This window comes from Anabrus simplex, chromosome 6 (genome assembly GCF_040414725.1).
Source record: "Anabrus simplex isolate iqAnaSimp1 chromosome 6, ASM4041472v1, whole genome shotgun sequence".
In the NCBI taxonomy this organism is placed as follows: Eukaryota; Metazoa; Arthropoda; class Insecta; order Orthoptera; family Tettigoniidae; genus Anabrus; species Anabrus simplex.
In genome coordinates, this window is record NC_090270.1 from 98,307,654 (window position 1) to 98,328,583 (window position 20,930).

Below are 20,930 nucleotides of genomic sequence, written 5' to 3' on the forward strand. Positions count from 1 at the left end.
CCAACGGTAAACTTTCACACTCGAAACAAGGGAGTGCTCAGCTACGTTTGGTATTGTGAAGATTCAAACATTTGGTTTACTGAGAAGGAAGGTAATTCTAAATATGAATCAAGTTTTGGCGCTGTACTCACATTAAGTTAGGGTGGTTAGCTCCTTCCTGTCGTTTTAATCTTCAAATAAAATTTATTGTTTTATCTTCTAGAGCCTCCGTGGCTCAGTCTGCAGCGCGCCTGCCTTTCACCGCTGGGTTCTGTGGTTCAAATCACCGTGACTCCTTGTGACATTTGTGCTGGGCAAAGCGGAGGTGGGCAGGTTTCTCTCCGGGTACTCCAGTTTTCCCTGTCATATTTCATTCCAGCAACACTCTCCAATATCATTTCACCTGTCATTCATTAGTCATTGCCCCAGAGAAATACGGCAGGCTTCGGCAGCCGGCACAATTCCTATCCTCGCCGCTAGCTGGGGGCTTCATTCATTCCATTCCTGACCCGGTCGAATGACTGGAAACGGGCTGTGGATTTTCATTTTCATTTAATCTTCTACCATTCAACCATTGAAGTTGGCAAAAATCATGCATGTTACCTAAGTTTGCCACATTTCCTTCTTAGGGACCAATTGCCGATTATAATGTGCTAACTTGTTACCATTTGTATGGATTTACCAGATCTGACTCTGAAAATGAGTTGGAAGCAACTTACGTATGTGGCAAAGATGTGCATTTGTCTTTAATTTCAATGAGAATCGAAGAATTTGATTTGTATACCAAGATACGAACTTGATTTAAGCGTACAATCTCTCTCTCTCTCTCTCTCTCTCTCTCTCTTAGCATTAATCCCGACTTGCAGGGTCTGCTGCTTTGCTACATCTCCTTCATTTCTGTCTGTCGTTGACATCTTCTGGTGTTAAGCCAATACTGTGCATGTCTGCCCTGATGTTGTCAGTCCATCTCTTTGCCGGTCTTCCTCGTGGTCTTGTTCCCTCTGGGTTGATGTGGAGCGCTGTTTTGGCAACTGAGTCGTCCTGTTTTCTCATGGCGTGGCCGTACCAGCGGAGACGGGCTTCCCTCACTTTGTCTATGATGGGCGCGACACCAAACCTTTGCCGGACGTCCGTGTTCCATATGTGGTCACATCGGGTCAGCCCCATGGACCATCGAAGCATCTTCATCTCCATGGTTGTCAACATTTGCTCCTGTTGTTTCGTCACGGGGCGACATCCAGTCCCATAGATCGCTGCTGGCCGTACCACACTCTTATAAACTTTTGCCTTTAGATATTGAGGCATCTTTTTATGACAGAGGACTCCAGTGACCTGTCTCCACTTGAGCCAAGCTGCATTTACCCTCATCCGAGTATCAGGAGTGGTGTCACAGTTTGAGGTGACGACGGATCCCAAGTACATAAATTGCATGGTCTTCTGCAGGTCTTCTTCACTGATACTTATGGTACCTCTGGTTTGGGGGCCACATTCCAGGTATTCTGTCTTCTGGATATTGAGGTGCAGTCCATTTTCAGCCAGTCTGTCCTTCCACGTTTGAACCTGATGCGGGAGTTCAGGACGGGTTTCTTGTGCAAGTACCACATCATCGGCATAAAGAAGGGTCCAGGGATGTGAAGTCTGTATGTCAGCTGTTGCCGTATCCATGCAGAGGATGAATAGCAATGGTGAAAGGGCAGAACCTTGATGAACACCCACAGTGATATCGAAAGGCGGAGAGATTCCAGCAGGACTCCGGACGACACTAGTAGAACTGCGATACAGAAGTTGCACCCAGCTTACATACTCTTCAGGGACGCCATGACAGCGAAGAGCTCGCAAAATAAGTTCGTGTGGGATACGGTCAAAAGCCTTTTCTAGGTCTAGAAATGCCATGTGTACACTCTTCTGTCTCTCTCTGTGCTTTTCCATCAAGAGGCGTGTGGCATGGATAGCATCGATGGTACTGCATCCCTTAACAAATCCACACTGGTTTGGTGTTACAGAGACAATACATCTGAGTCTGCTGTCAAGTACACGTTCAAAGATCTTGAAAGTATAACAGAGGAGTCGTATAGGGCGATAGATCGAGCAATCACTCACATCTCCTTTTCCCTTCCAGATTGGAACTGCTGTGCTAGTTGTCCATGAGTGTGGAAGCTGTTTCTCGGCGATGATTTGGTTGAAGAGTGAGACAAGGAACTCTGAAGCAGGCTTTCCGAGCATTTTCCAGATTTCCGCTGGTAAGTCATCTGGACCAGTTGCTTTTCCACGATTTAAACGTATAATATTTTCCTTAAATTATTTTCCCAGTTATAATGTGCAATTCCGAGTAAGTGTATTCTGCCCGAAGGTAGGTCCGAACCTCCGCAGAGGTTTTCCTGAGTTGGAGTTTACGTACGGCAGGGTGGCCAGTTCCTTTCCGCTCTTTCCGCTCCTCCATTCCCTTACCCTCCACCAACAGCGCGAGGCAACCCATCCAAATCTTGACCACGCCCAATGTTGCTTAACTTCCTCACTTCCCCTCTTTCCTCTTTTAAACTGTGGTCAAATATTCCTAACATGTTTTTCATTTACAGTAAAAGTCACTTTAACGTTAACATAGTTCTTAGATTCTAATGTTATTACCTACAAACCAGAAATTCAATAACCAGTAATAATCTTGTGGCTCTCGTTGCCTGGATAGAACTCTACTCAGATAGATCTTTCATAGAGGGTGTGTGGCGTCTGTTTTCATATTTCACGTAGATGTAGGATAGATAAGATAAGTATTTATTTATTTATTTATTTATTTATTTATTTATTTATTTATTTATTTATTTATTTATTTATTTATTTATTTATTTATTTATGCCTTTGTCAGTGGCGAAGTTAGGGATCACGGTCCTCTCTTACACTTAACCAGTGACATAATTTGAAAATAATTATATTCACTGTATACAGTATGGACAAAATACCTAAAGTAATGGAATAGTATAGTATGAAAATAGTATTATATTAATTTGATTCATCTGTTAAATCAAAGCAAGTACGTATTTTATGTTGAGTATGAGTGGTAGGCAAGTGTATAGACAGCACAAACACCCCGTCTCAAAATCAAAGGAATCATCACCGACTAAAATTCTGCAACCCGCTCGGCAATAATAAATTTTCTTCATCTTATCCCAGTTATTTCTGCGGTCGCTGGAGCCACCTACGCTCTTTTTGGTTTTGGCGGGATTTTAAGACCGGATGCCCTTCCTGGCGTCACGTGATGCTTGAGATGAAAATCTCGACCAAGAATTGACCGCGGTTCGAGCCTCAGCCTTCCGGGTGGGAAGCCAGCAGATAACCATTGAGCTAATCACGCCCCCCCCCCCCTCTCCACCAGTCCGATCGGCAATGTTACCTAGGATTCTGGAATCAAAGACTAACGCACTGCTTGTCGGGACGGGGTCGGAAATTACCAATAAAAAAGACGTTCAAAACTGGGTCGCTGTATAGTTTGTTAGTGATTGGAAAATGACAGGTCATGTGTTTATAAACTCGCATGTTGGTGGAAAGTTTTTAAGAGAGCAGGTAACTGAGCAACTACCAAAATGATACTTTGTTTTAATAAGAAATGTAACTTTCGTTAAGGATGTAAAATTTATTAAGAGAGCAGGAGCTATCAAACTGGAATATAATTGAAATGAAACAGTGTAGAATATTTGTAGACCTTTCAATGATCAGCGCCATTAAAGCAAATGGTTTCACAGAACTGAAATATTATATCGTGAAATTTGTGTGTAATTTTCCAACAATGTTAACGGTTCACATTCAATTACAATATTTGATCAAATGGTAGGTGTCTGACATTTTAAAAATACTGTTCAGGGAATTTTACAAGTAACTTGGACTCCTCCCTAACTTTCTACGTCGGTAGGGCAATTGCTTCGCGCGTCGCTTCCGGAGACGCCCCAATCTTCATATATATATCATTCTGACTCAGGTATCACTGATACGCTTCCGCAGGATTCCATATTATTCGTATTCGCTTCTTAGCGCTAAAATTTGCCAGACATCTACAGAAGTGTAAGTGGAACGTATTCTACGGTTAATTTCCGCAATCACTGCAAGGCCTGTTTTACTCGTACGAGCAAGTGGAAACCGGCTTGTTCCCATGAGGGCTCGATTACTGCCGCTCACAATGTTAACGGGGAAGGGGAGACAAAGCACTGCTAAACAGGTGTGGCTGGATTTAGCTAATGTAATTTCCTAACCAGTAAGGGATACATGCGTTATAGCTCCAATAATTAGGTTCAAATTCCATCCTATGAATTTTATAACAACTGCACTGGACATTTTAAATCATCATCTCCCTAAATCGAAAGTGAAAGGCGTCTCTCCTACTGCTGCTGTATGAACAGGTTTGCCAAGAATTAATTATTGGCTTGAATTTCTAATATAAAGTGCACATCTCAGAATGTTTAAACCAAGAGAGCTGTCATAGACTTACTGCGAATTAAATAATCCCTCCTAAGAACCGAAGTTTTGGTGCTGCACTGTCTCATACGGCTGTCTCATTATTATTATTATTATTATTATTATTATTATTATTATTATTATTATTATTACTCTACCGTCATTTTAATGGAATGTTATAAGCTATATCACTGAACTCTCACACCTACAGGCATTCAAGGATCGACGTATGTAACTGTAGCTTCCCAGTCTGTTCACAGAGCGTGTGTAAGCATGCTCGGTTTAGAGGCAGGTGTCACAGGGGCAGAGTGGTGTTGGACCAATTACTTCAGCTTTAAATAATCATTAGAACATGGACGGTTGTTGTGCTCGAGTGTACTGCAATCAGAAGCTGATGAAGGTGGGATGAGTGCTAATAGCCGGAGGGAGATTGTTGGCGGGTCCTCTGCAGCTCTGTGGCTAACGACGTTACCCGCCTCCACCAGGAGCGATACAGGGAACGGCGATAAGTTAACCAAAGCCAGGTCTCGCTGCGTGTTTACACGAGTCTTCTTGTTACTGTGCTGTAACCTTCTTATAATGACTGCAACCTACCATTATAATAACCAAGTACATGGCCACGCAAACTACTGTTGAGAAGTTTGAACATTTGGGTGGCTTGTTCCTGGGATACGCGGTCAAACTAACTCTAGAATGTTCGTCTGCTCCTTTGAATCCCTTAGTTCAACATGTAAATGCTGAGACGTCTTCAGCATCATTCTTGTTTGTATACAAACAATTTGCTATTTTCTTACTTACAACAGCGTAAGCAGTGCGTTGAAGTAAATGATAAAATAGATTACGAAGTGAAGAGAGTTAGATTTTCCTTTGATGTCACAAACTGCGGTATTCCAAGACGTACTGTTTTGGGACCTTTTCTGTATCTCCTTTATGATAATGAAATGCCAGAACTTGTAAAACTCCACGATTGTATCGTATGCAGATGACACATCAGCTATTACTTGGAGGAAATGTAAGGAATCAATAGTCAAAATCGTAATGCATCCTTATTACTTGACAGATTATTCACTTCCAATTACCTTTCGGTGAATCCTCACAAAACTAAAGTGGTGAAATTTAATTTTAAAAGTGATTGCAATGATGATATATGCATTCAGCTAAATGGCAAAAACAACAGACTGTACTAGATGCTTAGACATTTTTCTAGATACACGTATGTCTTAGAAGATAATGCTATTTTTGAAAGAAATTAAATCTGGAATATTTTTATTACGTATACAATAATGTATCACTAAAAGTGTACTAAGGAGTAATATACCCTCATTTTATCTATATGGTAGTTGATTGGAATTGTTAGGCAAATACATATTTTGAACAGCTTTCTATTATACAAAAGGTAGCATTGAGGATCATATTCCGAATTCTGAATCGAACTTTCACATCTCATAATATTATGACACGTTCTTCCATATGCATACATAACTAACTTCTAGGTCGATACAGAAAAATCACATATTTCATATCATGTAATTAATTTTAATTTGGGTATTTAATCGCCAATTTATATCATTTATATTTGTGTATGTATATATTTATAGGGTTATTCCATCATTGAGGTTTCTCATGATCATTCCTTTATATTGTATCCCGGTAGTTGTTAACAAGAGCTGAACAATCGTTCATTAGGCTAACATATTGCGACACGGAGTCAATATCTGACTTCCAATTATTAATAGCAATTATAATGTCATTGGCTTTACGTCCCACTAACTACTTCTTTACGGTTTTCGGAGACACCGACGTGCCGGAATTTTGTCCCGCAAGAGTTCTTTTACGTGCCAGTAAATCTACCAACACGCCGTTGACATATTTGAGCACCTTCAAATACCACCGGACTGAGCCGGGATCGAACCTGTCAACTTGGGGTCAGAAGGCCAGCGCCTCAACCGTCTAAGCCAGTCAGCCCTGCACTTCCAACTATTTCCTCAAACGGTAATAAGATCAGGCTGAAAGACACAAGCACTAACAAAGGTAAATTCTACGAAATCTACGTCACGCGATGCCTGGGTCCAACGGCTCAGAAACTTCTGCTCTGGACTGGCGCAAGGATGTGTTTATGATAAATGGGGATGGGAAACCAGGGGAAGTACTTTATATCAAATTTGTAATTTTAATAGAATTGACATCCAAGAGTGTGTGTGGCGAGTTCTGCGTAGGTCACATTTGTCACAGTACTGCACGTACGTCACAAATCTATTCACTTCATTAAACACAATATTGACCATAAGTAATAATGAGGTTCACCATTATAAGACAAGGAATTGGAATGATTACCATGAATTTCCACCGCCCATATGTGAAGGGTATATTATTCTATAAGAAACTCCATAAGGATATAAATATATGAATGGCCAAAGTTTCAAAAGTAATTAAAACATCACTTGATTTACACGAAACTGTATTCTAGAAAAAAAAAAAAATGTACAACCTGTTTTCCAGTCATTGACCGGGTCAGGGATGTAATGAATGAAGCATATAAATAGGCTGTTAGTACGATGGGGTCACCACTCCCAAAGTGATATATATTAATGACTGATAGATGCTATGAAATGATAATGGAGAGTGTTGCTGGAATGAAATATGACAGGAAAAACCGGAGTACCCGGAGAAAAACCTTTCCCGCCTCCACTTTGTCCAGCACAAATCTCACATGAAGTGACCAGGATTTGAACCACGGTATCCAGCGGTGAGAGGCCGACGCGCTGCCGTCTGAGCCACGGAGGCTTCCCTGTTTTCTAGAATGAACTGTATATAATAATGTGTGTTCTTTATTTGTATACAAGCAAATGTACCCGTGCTTCGCTACGGTGTTCTACATTGTATACGGATTTCTCCGTAAATTATTGTAAAGGCAATAATAGCGAGTGAGTTGGCCGTGCGGTTAGCGGCGCGTGGCTGTGAGCTTGCATTCAGGGGATAGTGGGTTTGATCCCCACTTTCGGCAGCCCTGAAGATCGTTTACCATGGTTTCCCATTTTCACACCAGGCAATAATAATAATAATAATAATAATAATAATAATAATAATAATAATAATAATAACGAAAACCTACAACCTGTTTTCCAGTAATTGACCGGGTCAGGTATGAAATGAATGAAACATATATATAGGCTGTTATTACAATGGGGTCGCCACTCCCAAGGTGATTTAGTAATGAGTGATAAATGCTATGAAATGATAATGGAGAGTGTTGCTGGAATGAAAGATGACAGGGAAAACCGGAGTACCCGGAGAAAACCCTGTCCCGCCTCCGCTTTGTCCAGCACAAATCTCACATGGAGTGACCGGGATTTGAACCACGGTATCCAGCGGTGAGAGGCCGACGCGCTGCCGTCTGAGCCACGGAGGCTCAATAATAATAATAATAATAATAATAATAATAATAATAACAATTACTATTCGATTGTGTCAATTACCTTCTTAACTATTCATGTACCGTTCTGTATTTAACCCTGAACACCTTGGAATAAAATTAATGTTTGAGATGTCCAATGAAAGTAACAATAGGAGTCAAGGACTCCTGTTCAGAGCTTCAGTGAACTATGACCTCTCTTGCCAATCAGAGGTGCTGAAATCCACGCCTTGCTTGCTGAGAAAAAAGCCGTGGTGTACCCGAGCAAATCCGGTAATGCAGATTGTTATGCTAGGAACGCTCGAGGGTTCATTACCTCCCAAACTCCAGCCAAGACAAACTTGGTGTGTCTACATGCTGGACCTTCAGTAATGATGTATTTGCGCTGTGTTGCTCTTAAGTCATCTGATTTCTGTGTCAAACTAGAGTCCCTAAATTCTCTTACCAGAACTGTTGTAATTAGGTGAACAACCTGCAGGAAACTACTCCATCAGAGCGATAAATTACATGCCAATAATTATAATTTGTACTAACTGGATCCTAATGTGTAACTTACATTTCTTTGTTAAATGGTACTACCGGGGCAAAACACTGTACACACGGCCTAATAACCCAGTCTTCTGTAGTCATATTTCGATCTGCGTCCGTGAAAGCCTTAACTGATACTGTAGTTGAATGACGAGGAAATTCTTGTGAATATGGAGAATCATTTCCTCCGTACCAGGTTAGCAATCCTTAATTGATTGGTCGGCGAAATAGTTCAAATATTTTATAAAATAAAACTAGATAAGTGGCCCAATCCTTCCTCCATCTCCTCCACTTCCTTCATTTTCCACATCCTTCTTCCCGCGTCCCTCCTCCATCACATCTCCTCAACCCGCCCGCACCTATTCGCCAGAGAGAGAGTGTTGTTCCTTTAGGTGGCTCGTCCCCCCCCCCATCAGGCTACGAAATTAAATAATAATAATAATAATAATAATAATAATAATAATAATAATAATAATAATAATAATAATAATAAAATTGTAACGTATCCGAAACGACCCAACCGAGCGGAGAGATATGGCTTAAGAGCTCTACATTCGGAAGCCAAGTAGGTCAAATCCCACCGTCGGCTGCCCTCAAAATGCTCCTCTATTCCCACTTCCAGGTAAAAACAAAAACCACCGAGCGAGCTGCACGTGCGGTTAGGGGCGTGCAGCTGTTAGCTTGTATTCCGGAGATAGTGGGTTCAAATCCAACGATCGGCAGCCCTGAAGAATGTTTCCTGTGGTTTTCCACTTTCACACCAGGCAAATTCTGGGGTTTTACCTTAATTAAGGCCACGGCCGCTTCCTTCCCAAATCCTAGCCCTTTCCTATCCTTCCATCGTCGAAAATCTTCGAGGTGTTAGTGCAACGTTAAACAGAAAATCTGAAAAGAAAAAAAAAAAGTCTGCTACTGCTAAGTAGCGCGCCTTAGAAAGGCGTGCCAGTCCTACTGACGAGCCTGTATGGCACGACCGGGGCGGAATGCTACACTCACGCCGCTGGATAAACAAGCCTATTGCTACTTTGTTTCTTCTTTGTTTTACTGCTTATGTAAGGATCTTGGGATATTTTGATAATATCAGTACTTAGTGTCTTTATAAAGCCTGCCTGCCAGCCGAATCAGACCGGAGGCTGGTTGTATCTTCGAATAACACCACCAATTTTATACAAGTTCCATGACTACTATAATGAGGTGTTCAAGGCATGATGAGGAGTGAAGAAGTTTGCTACCTATTTCCACACTGGGCCAGAGAGTGCTATCGCAGCACGATTGGCCCTATAAGCAGCACAGTTCATGACATCTAGATACAACAGTCACGTTCTGAAATGAAATGGCGTATGGCTTTTAGTGCCGGGAGTGTCCGAGGACAAGTTCGGCTCACCAGATGCAGGTCTTTTTATTTGACACCCGTAGGCGACCTGCGCGTCGTGATGAGGATGAAATGATGATGAAAAGACACGGACACCCAGCCCCCGTGCCAGCGAAATTAACCAATTACGGTTAAAATTCCCGACCCTGCCGGGAATCGAACCCGGGACTCCTCTGGCCAAAGGCCAGCACGCTAACCATTTAGCCATGGAAATAGCATTACTCAGCACCAGCTCATCTCAACAGTTACCATACCACCACAGCCATAAATGGTAATGGGACTTCCATCGAAGCAGTAATTTGCTCTGGCTTGTGCTAACAGACCAGTTCCATGGCCTAGGGCTATCTGACCTTCCTTTTACTACGAGGCCCCGAAATTGATTGCCGGTCAGGTCAGATATTTTAACATGGATCTGAGGGCTTGTTCGAGATCCACTCAGCCTACACGAGATCAACTGAAGTTGTTCAAGGTGGCACACGATTCAGTTTTATGATACCTAGCATAAGGAGCTTCCAGGTTTCCTCCTCCTCCTCCTCAACACACGGAAAAATCTATTCTCATCCAACCTGGAAGGTTCAGGAGAGACAAATTTATTTGTAAATCCGTAATCAAAAGTGGTTCGTTTACATGTCACTCACCTAAGCCATGAGAATGACAGTTCTTAGAATAGTAGGATACGCCATACAATGCCTTATAACTTGAAGAGCCTGTTGTACTAGACGTCAATTGAATCTGAGGAGTAGCTCATTCCACGAGTGCTCTCAGACGTTGTCTCGGGGAACACAACGCTCATGGTATTGGAACATCTTAAACAATTAACGATGCATTGTTCCTTGACATGCATTCAAGGAGAAGAGTAACATATCTAATTACATTTTTAAATTAACAAAAATGTTAAAACCGACAGGGGCGCTATAATGAGGCACACAGGTCATGATGAAGAGAGTGAGTTTTCCATTGCTTTACTCACTGGGCCATAAAGTTCTATTGGGACACTACTAGCCCTATGAGTAACACTTTGTGCAACATTCAAACAAATTAGTCGTGTTCCGGAAGTCTTCCTAACACCACCCATACCTAAGCAGTTTCCATGCTATCACAGCAATGAATGAGCATTATAAGGGGCAGTCAAATTAAAACGAAACACCCGCCGTAACACACATTCTGCGCAAAATATGGCAAAACTGTTGTTACGTATCGATACTGCCATTGCTGTGGCAGGAGAACTGCATTTTGACAACTCACAGGTGTTGGGTTATGTCTGTTGGTAGGTGGACTGGTCTAGTATGTTCATTCAGCTGTAGAAACGGAGGCAAGCAAAGGAGTGAGTTTCGTTTTCCGGCGGGGCAGCGCTATGAAGACACTTCGCAGAAACTACGACGAACCATAAAGTCAAAACGCCTTGGAATACTGCCATCCTGTTGCATGGTAATGTTCGCCCTTATAATACTTCCAACGTGGTGAAGGCTATACTTCAACGATTTTGTTGGGAAACACACCAACATCCTCCGTACCGCCCGGATCTTTCACTTGTGATTTTCACATTTTTGGCGACCTGAAGAAAGACATTCGTGGACGTCGAATTCATTCGGATGAAGGAAGTCCAAGAGTGAATACGGTTGTGGATCCGTCAGCGACCTACTTCTTTCTACAAAACTGGAATTAATCATCTCGTCTCCCAATGGGATAAATGCATTAAAGCTTTTGGTAATTACTTTTAAATGAAACAATTAAATGGTCACGTTGTTGTTCGGTTTTCAGTTGATTGCCCTTATAGATTTTTCGGAAGCTACAGTTCGCACTGGCCTGTGCCATGAGAGAGGTGCAAAAATACTGCACCCACCAAGAAATATCAATACGCGATCTTAAATAGCAGCGATGCAAAATAGAATTGTTTCGTTGTGTGATACGGAGCCTACTATAATTCTGAAGTAAGATCTTGATTACTTAGGTTATAAATTCTAAGTACAGCAAGCATCATTCTGCATTGATTGTTAACACTCCGGCTGACTTAATTAGAACTGAGATCCTGAGACCTAATTACTAGACCAGGAACAAACGAGACGTTAATGAGAGAACTGTAAATTTCACTGGAGCCTTTTAACTCCATCTTCTATCAGATTCAACAAAGCAAATCGCTGCTCGGTAATCGACCTCGTAAGAGCACTCGTAAAGGCAACCAAATTGCTCTGTTAAGGTTTCAGACTCGTAAATCACTTTTTCAGCGGATTACGAGCCTGTATCACTTAAGGAAATCTGCTAGGAACTCTAACATCCGTACTAAGGATTAAATTGAGGATAAAAAGCATTCATCACACTCATAAGCAAGTTATGAAAGTTAAATCAAATTTTCTCTCTTAATTACTAGAAATTATTCTTTCTTTGGTTCAAAAATATTTGTTATATCAGGATCGCTATAGAGAATAATTATTATGCACATTTGTTTCTTTACTTTGCTATTTTTGGGGTACGTTCAAGACAACGCAATGTGACATCCCATCTGACGTCCGACCTCAAGTGTCCGGTGTTCAAAACTGGGAATATTTGATTGGAATGGCTATCTTCCGTGTGATTAGAATAGCGTCTGATATAGAATGGCGGCAGATACCAACACTTAATTGCCATTTGTTTACAATTGGCTGTACGTCGCGCGGACACAGATGGGTCTTATGTAGACGATGCGATAAGAAAGGGCTGGGAATGGGTAGGAAACGACCATGATCTTAATTAAGGTACAGTCCCAGCATTTGCCAGGAGTGAACTCACTTATCATCATGGCTTGTACGTATCCATGGCATCGCCATTGGTTTTGCGCGTTCTCTATAACCACATTACGGACTGTGGTGCTATTTCAGCATCCAACCAGATTCCAGACTGAAGATTTGATAGAGCAGTTTACGTAAAATACCTGAGCATGCCATCGTAGCACAGTTGTGATCCCCGTAATATTCTGAAGGTATACTTCTCTGCGTTGGTCAGTATTCTCTACTCACTTGATTCGTCTCCCTCCTCTCTATTCGTTCAGCTCCAATGTAACCTTTTTTTATATCTAATCTAATTGAGACTCGTTAACATTTTATCTCTCTCGGAAAAGGTAATCTGATTTTAATTCTCTACATGTCAGAGTCCTCTAATCCTGCCTGTTTGAGTTCTCCATGAACTGCGAAATGTACAACATTACAGAATTCCTCTCCTACCTAAGAGAAAAGAACATTCAGTACCCTCGTGATTCGGTATAATTACACTACATCATCATCATCATCATGATCATCATCATCATCCTATTCACTATAATTCTTCGTATTTTGTCTTTGCGTTCCTCTCGATTTATTTCTGATCCTAGTATTTTATATCTTATTAGAAGACCTTCCTTTATGCAAATTATTTCCTGTATTTCTTTATGGTACGATGAAGGTACTACGAAATAACAACCTATATGCCATTTCAAAACATATTTTGAAACAATGTGGAGCTCTATTCCGTAATTTTACATTCCCTGTAGTACGCAGCTCAACGAAGGAATAACTGTTCCTATATATATATCAGAGTTATTTGGGTTTAATGAAGTATAAGCAACATTTTAACATATGGAGATAAGCCAATCCGATATGTAAGTAATAATGTTATTGGATTTTACGTCCTACTACCTACCTTTACAGTTCGCGAAGACGCCGAGGTACCGGAATTTCGTCCCGCAGAAGTTCTTTTACGTGCCATTAAATGTACCGACAAGAGGCTGATGTATCTGAGCACCTTCAAGTACCACCGCACTGAGCCAGGATCGAATCTGCCAAGCTGGGCTCAGAATGCCAGCGCTCTACCACCGAGCTACTTAGTCTGGCAAGTATGTAAGTAAGTAAGTAAATAGGCAAGCAAGCAATTAATTAAATTAATCTGTTTATTATTACTGTTCAGATAATAATAATAATAATAATAATAATAATAATAATAATAATAATAATAATAATAATAATAATAATAATAATAATAATAATACGTTTGCCGAACAAGTAGCCGTGCGGTTAGGGCCACGCAGCTATGAACTTTCATTCGGGAGATAGTGAGTTCGAACTCCACTGTCGGCAGCACTGAAGATGGTATTCTGTAGTTTCCCATTTTCACACCAGGAAAATGCTGCGGTTATACCTTAATTAAGGCCACGGCCACTTCCTTCACGCTCCTAGCCTTTTCCCATCCCATTGTCGCCAGAAGACCTATCTGTGTCGATGCGACGTAAAGCACATTTAAAATAAATGTTTAACATCCCTTATATTGATGGAGAATTAAAAAAAGACACCCACGTACCGCAGTTTTCACAGAAATGGTTTTACAAGGTGGTGTACTTGGGCAGATGTTTTTCCCTACTAAATCCTATGATAGTGCATACGTGAAGTGTTGACATACGTAAGTGTATGCGATGTAAACAAGAACATTTATTCATTATGTCTTGGTTACGCACAGGAAATGCCCCAAAAACATAACATATTTTGTTGCTGTTGTTTATCCTCTTGGGCTATGAGAAATATTAGCAACTTGATTTTCCAGGACAAGTCAACGAAACATGCAAACTCTACAGAAAGATTCGTACTACGACAGACCTTGTTAGAAACCAGTCACTATGTCATTCGAACATCACCCTGTCTCTCAGTATGTTCCTTGACTAAATTCACCCAGTGTCAGGCCCTCAAGTCGGTCTCAAATTCGTGGAAGAACCAACTTCGAACCAAGGCCGTCCACGTGGAAGTTCCCAGACCACTGTAGCATAACGGACGCTCATTTTTATCTCCATTACACAGAATGTCTTCTTCCCCCCAGTAATTCCCAGGCGATGAATGGGAGTATAAGTGAAAGAAGAAAGAACGGTCGGTATTTTCATTCATAGGTATATGTTAACATTTAAAAATCCATCGTCTGTACTAAATAGGACATTTCTTTAATTACTAAGTTGTTTGAACTCGCTGCACTTTGATAAATAACGCGCTATTCATAACGTGACGTTCCCCTTTAGTGAAGCGCTGACCTTGTGATTCCCAGAGGACCTGATCGTGCTTTGGGCCCAGGTTCTCCCTCGACGGCGCTTCACATAATGAAACCAGCCCTGCTCTTGTTCCTAAAAGCCTGCAGCCCCACTAACATACCATCTTTATGTATTTGCCTCGGGAGAGCAGACAAAGGCAAGAACAATATACCTACTTGGCTCAAAGGGACTTGCCTGTTCCCAAGCATTCTATTTTGCACCTCAAATGTCGGAAATCGGTATAGCTTCATATATTCGACATCGATTCAGAGTTTTGCAAAAATAAATATATCTAAGATTTTCTTCAAATATGGAACCCATCATTTTTAGTGTCGACATGTTAATATAACCCTTAAGTTTTCTCAGTTATGCAGCAAGAAATGCACAATTTATGATAAAATAACATACCTGTTATTTACGTTTCTTTCCCTGGTATGTTACACTGTCTGCAAACATTTGGTATTTCATGTTTCGACAGACTAAAGAGACGTAAATATTATTATATTTCTAAGATTGTAAAAATGTTCTCTCAATTAAAAGATATATTTCAAGGGTGCCGAGATAGTTTTTCAAACCGTGCTGGCGTCCCTCAGGGATCAGCTCTGTCGTCAATGCTGTTTGCCTTATATATGTACACTGCGACTAAAGATCTAGATAATAATAATAATAATAATAATAATAATAATAATAATAATAATAATAATAATAATAATAATAATAATAATAATAATAATAATTCTGTACCCCACCAACTACTTGTACGTGGCTTGGAAACGCCGTAGTACCAGAGTGTTACGGTAGAATTCCTTTACTTACCAATGGCTGGCGAATTTGAAAAATGCCTTGAAATACCACCGAATCGAGCCGGGATCAAACCTGCCATGTTGGATCAGAAAGTCAGCGCTCTACTATCTGAATAATTCAGCTCGGTAAAAATCTTTACATGCTCCTTTTCTGAACATTGCAATACACCCATGTAATGTAAACTCTATGCAGGTTGGAACAATAAGTAATGGAAGTTAGAAAGAATGGGAGAACCTTAGGAATACGGAAAGCATCATATTCAGAGACAAGGTCACCACTTTCAACTAGCTGGGGTCGGTCACACTTGAGTTCAGATTGTAACAAAGTTCAAGAGCACAAGCTCGTTCCATCCCGGCTTGAAGGAAATGGCACCAAATCACTGGCGGATTATCTCGAATGTGAGCAAGATAAATTGTTAACCTGCCTGTTTTAAAGCACCTAACTGTGCGCGACGATCAGTTTTGTGTATAGATCAATTGCGCGCGGGGATAATTCCTCCATTTACGTTCGTATTTTCGGAGACTTAATATTGAACTGCATGTGCACTGCGGAAGTCCCAGTAGCAACGGTTGTTCTCTCTAATGAGATAGCGTTAGAAGCCCAAATTTCCTGAAGATACACATATTCAGAATCTATACAAGTTATTGTATAGGCCTGCAGAGCATGCCATTATATACACTGGGGACAACTGACAGTAGTTAACAGTGCTACCATCCCTTTAGCACAATTATTCTCGAAACAAATGAGTAATCTTATTTGCTACTAGTGCTATTACACTTCTCTTACGTGACAAAGACTCGCAAGCATATGTACACTCCTCGTGCGCAGTGGACCTGTTTACAATTCAGTCGCTCGCGCGCAGCTGGCCTGTTTACAATTCAGTCGCTCGCGTGCAGTTGAACTGTCACAATTCAGTCGCTCGCGTGGGGATAAACTGTTTACAATTCAGTGCTAGCGAACAGTTGGGCAAAAATTGACCCTTTGGCGCACAGTCTGTACCTATCCATTACTGGAAATTTATGCGACAAGAAAAGATTTCTACACGTTATATCCAAGGTGTATAGATCGACAATTAGACCAGCACTTTTATATGAATAAGTATTTTTATTCCTGACCGAGAAGCATGAGCAAACTTGGTGGCGTTACAAAACTAGATAGAGTAATGCATGATCCCGGAAATAACATACTTGTTTGTGAGCCGTCATTCGGAAGATAGTGGGTTCGATACCCCACTGTCGGCAGCCTTGAACATGGTCTTCCGTGGTTTCCCATTTTTACACCAAGGCAAATGCTGGGGCTGTACGTTAATTAAGACCAGGTTCACTTCCTTCCCACTCCTAAACCTTTCCTATCCCCTCGTCCCCATAAGACTTACCATCTTCAGGGCTGCCAACAGTGGGGTTCGAACCCACTATCTCCCGAATACTAGATATGGGCCGAACTTAAGCGACTGCGGCCATCGAGCTCGGTAAAAAATAATAATAAAACCCTCTACGTTCTTATTGAGAGACGTAATATTCAGGGTAAACAGCTTCATGCTTTGCGACATAAGAAGACTGAACAATTATTGAATGTAAATCTTCGCAAAATTTTTACTACAAAACCCTGTGGTGTACGGGAAGCGTAATATATCCTAGTTGGAGACCCTTGCTTCATTTCTCGAGTGTTCCACGGATTTTTAATCCTGGTATGGAGAATCGAACGAAATTAGCCTTCTGACTCCAGCTGTCCGACTCGTTGGCTGAATGGTCAGCATACTGACCTTCGGTTCAGAGGGTCCCGGGTTCGATTCCCGGCCGGGTTGGGGATTTTAACCTTAAATGATTAATTCTAATGGCCCGGAAGCTGGAATTTTGTGCTGTCTCCAACATCCCTGCAACTCACAACCACACATAACAGTATCCTCCACCACAATAACACGCAGTTACCTAAACATGGCAGATGCCGCCCACCCTCATCGGAGGGTCTGTCTTACAAGGGCTTCACTCGGCTAGAAATAGCCACACGAAATTATATTATTATTATTATTATTATTATTATTATTATTATTATTATTATTATTATTACTTCAGCTGTCTGGTAGGAGAGGCACTGCACATGTTGAGTAAAGCCACAAAATATGCCTGAGTGAGTTTACGCTGACCACGTAATAGTACAATAATTGTACGTCATGTAACTGGATAGCAGTCATCTTGACATGATTTAGTGTGTGGTAGTCTTATTATTCAGTACCGAGGTAGTTTTTATACATTCTTGCGTTAAACTTGAGTTTATTTTAATCAAGGAGTCGGAGCATACAGTAGTGTGATGCTGAAATGTGCAATGAACAACTATGCCCAACAACAGTAAATGCAGACTGAACGTTACCCCAGCACAAAATAGTAGCCGAAGTTTTGATGAATAATGTGTTTCGCTTTTTTTATTTAATTAGAAGTACTACGTGTTATTCTTATGAGAATAAATTGCTGCATTGGAATTTTTTATTTAATTAAAACTGCGGTCTTGCTCGTGAGAAGCTGAGTATAAATTCAATAATATAAGGTCATATAGACTACACTACGTGGAAAACAAACAGCATCGCTCCGGAGAAATACCTCAGAGAACGTTCTTTAAGGGAATACATTGTGGGTATGAAATACTGAATATATTTGGCGAGATAATTCAATGTTGAACTTCTCTTATTCTTTTCATCCGTGTACTTTTGGATCTCATCTGTTGATTGTTCTTTGCATTCTCAGAGGAACTGTAGTTTATTCTATGAGAAATTTAACGTGTTGGACGTCAAAGGCAGGGGGTTGTTGCATTTAAGCTTCAAATGGACCAAATGGGGATTAACCCGTTATCGTTGAAAGAGAGGGGCATGACTAATCGACTGCACCACTACGGTCATAATGAGTAACAGGAGAAAAATAGATATGGCCCCCTGTATCTTCAAAATGTAATATCCCGTGGAACTTTCAAATCATTTTATAAAATGCTAGTTGCTTTACGTCGCACCGATATAGATACGTCTTATGGCGACGATGGGACAGGAAAGGGCTAGGAGTGGGAAGGAAGCGGCCGTGGCCTTAATTAAGGTACAGCCCCAGCATTTGCCTGGTGTGAAAATGGGAAACCACGGAAAACCATTTTCAGGGCTGCCGACAGTGGGGTTCGAACCTACTATCTCCCGAATACTGGATACTGGCCGCACTTAAGCGACTGCAGGTATCGAGCTTTATAAAATGTGAGGCAATCAATATATATGGACCTGCATTGTACATCCTGTGCTTTCCCTCTGTGCATAGGGGCAGTAATATATAGGGTGGTCGGAGGGGTGGCAATTTTGATAAAAATAAGGGGCAATCAAACAGTTTCCGTTCGATGGCCGTACAGTCCTAAATCTGGATGCCAATCAGGCAAAGTCGCCATGAGCATTGAGTCACTCATCCCATTGACGTTCCAGGTTGAAGATTCCCGTGTGGTAAAACACTGTGCCCTGCTGCGTGAAGAAGACCGTAACCGCCTGCTGCACATCCTAGTCCGACAGGAAGCGCCGACCTTTGAAGGCCTTTTTGATGGAACTGAAAGCATGATAATCGCATGGGGGGAGATCAGGACTGTAAGTCGGGGGCTCGAATGTCTCCCACTTGAGTTAGGGTAATGGATGAGACTGGCCTCCAGATCGACTGAAGTCTTGTGTCGAAACGCAACCCAAACGGAACTTGGAGCACCATTCAACAACGGTGGTTTTTGACAGACATGCTGCCCCATACACAGTTTTCATTCTCCAACGGATGTCCACCGGCATTTGTCCTTCGGCAGCCAAGAACAGAATAACAGCACGCTGATCCTGTTTGAATGCATTTTCGTAACAACGTCGCCATTGTCACATTTCCGCATTTAACGCACGCATCTCGGCACTATATGACTGCCACACCGCCATACCTGCATCGAGTCGCGCTACGTTGCGTGTCCGCTGCAGCAATGCCCTCAAACGGAAACTTTTCGTGCACGCCTCATCATTTGAAGAAAGTAATTCGAAAATAATTCGATATCTCGCGCTATTGTCATTTTATCACCTGCTGAACTTAGGCTATCAGGTCGCTTCGCGGGCGAATTCAAATGGGCTTTGTGAGGCGGTGTTACTAAATCTGAACGTGGATTAGACCGGTTGAGGACTCCAATCAAAGAAAATAACTTCGCCCGGGAAGAATTAAAACACGGACCTCCGAGCTGACACGATCGCACCATAGCAAATGAGCTACAGTTACACTGGCTGAAACCCACGGTGTGTTAGTGTTAGATTCTGATTACTCGGCATGGCTCTCAAGCCGGTCTTAATTCACGTGAAGATTTAGTAACACCGACTCACAAAGCCCATTTAAATTCGCCCCGCGAAGCGATCTGAATGGCTAAGTTCAGAAAATAATAAAATAATAAGGACACAAGATAATGAATTAGGCTGCCCATTTGTCAATCACGACGTTTCGTTCTTTTACTCCGCTAGGTAACAGTCCAACCAGAACTCTATTAGATGAGCTATTGCTGTAATTTAGTTCATTTCCTCAGGTAAACACTACCAGAAAATTTTCATGCCGATATTCTATCACTGTTTCATGAGGTCAGATGTATTTAATCACTCAGGGATACAATATGAATTACTTGACTTAGTACCCCACACAATTGACCAAGTTCTTGAATACGACTGAGAAGAGTTCATTATGGTTTCATACGGCTTTTTTCCAAGCTATTTCTTACCCTAGTATGGTTTTCCTCATAAAAATTCTGGCGAATTCTAAGAGAAATGAATTTCAAGTCCCACTACACCTATGCTATTTCTAACGTTAAAACATTGTAATTACCGTACGTCGCTGGTAAACGGACTTCCTTGGCGTCATTTAGGCATTTGTAGGCAGACTAGACCGTTGCCATAGCAGTGGAAGACTGAACGTCAATCTGCGAAGGAATCATTCACTAACTTCCTTCTAAATATGAAGTTTCGTCGAATATATTCCATCATTTTTACGTAATGGTAGCACATACATGCATACATACATATATATTAATATTATAAAGAGGAAATATCTATATATTTGTTTATAACGGATAGACTCAAAACTACTGACCCGATGTTAAAAATTACTTCACCTATAGAAAGTGACATTGCCAGTGAACAATATGGCCTGTATTTTTATTTTCAAAATAATTCGAGGAGGGGGGGGCGGGAGGGATATAACAATATAAAAATAATAGGCTAATATAGGCGAAATCGAATTTGTCGTACAAGGACGAGACAAAGCTCATTTTAAACCCCTTGATGCAAAGAACAAAACTCGGTAAGCAAGTATAAATATATGTCATTGTCTGTATGTATGTGTTAACACTCCTCCTAAACC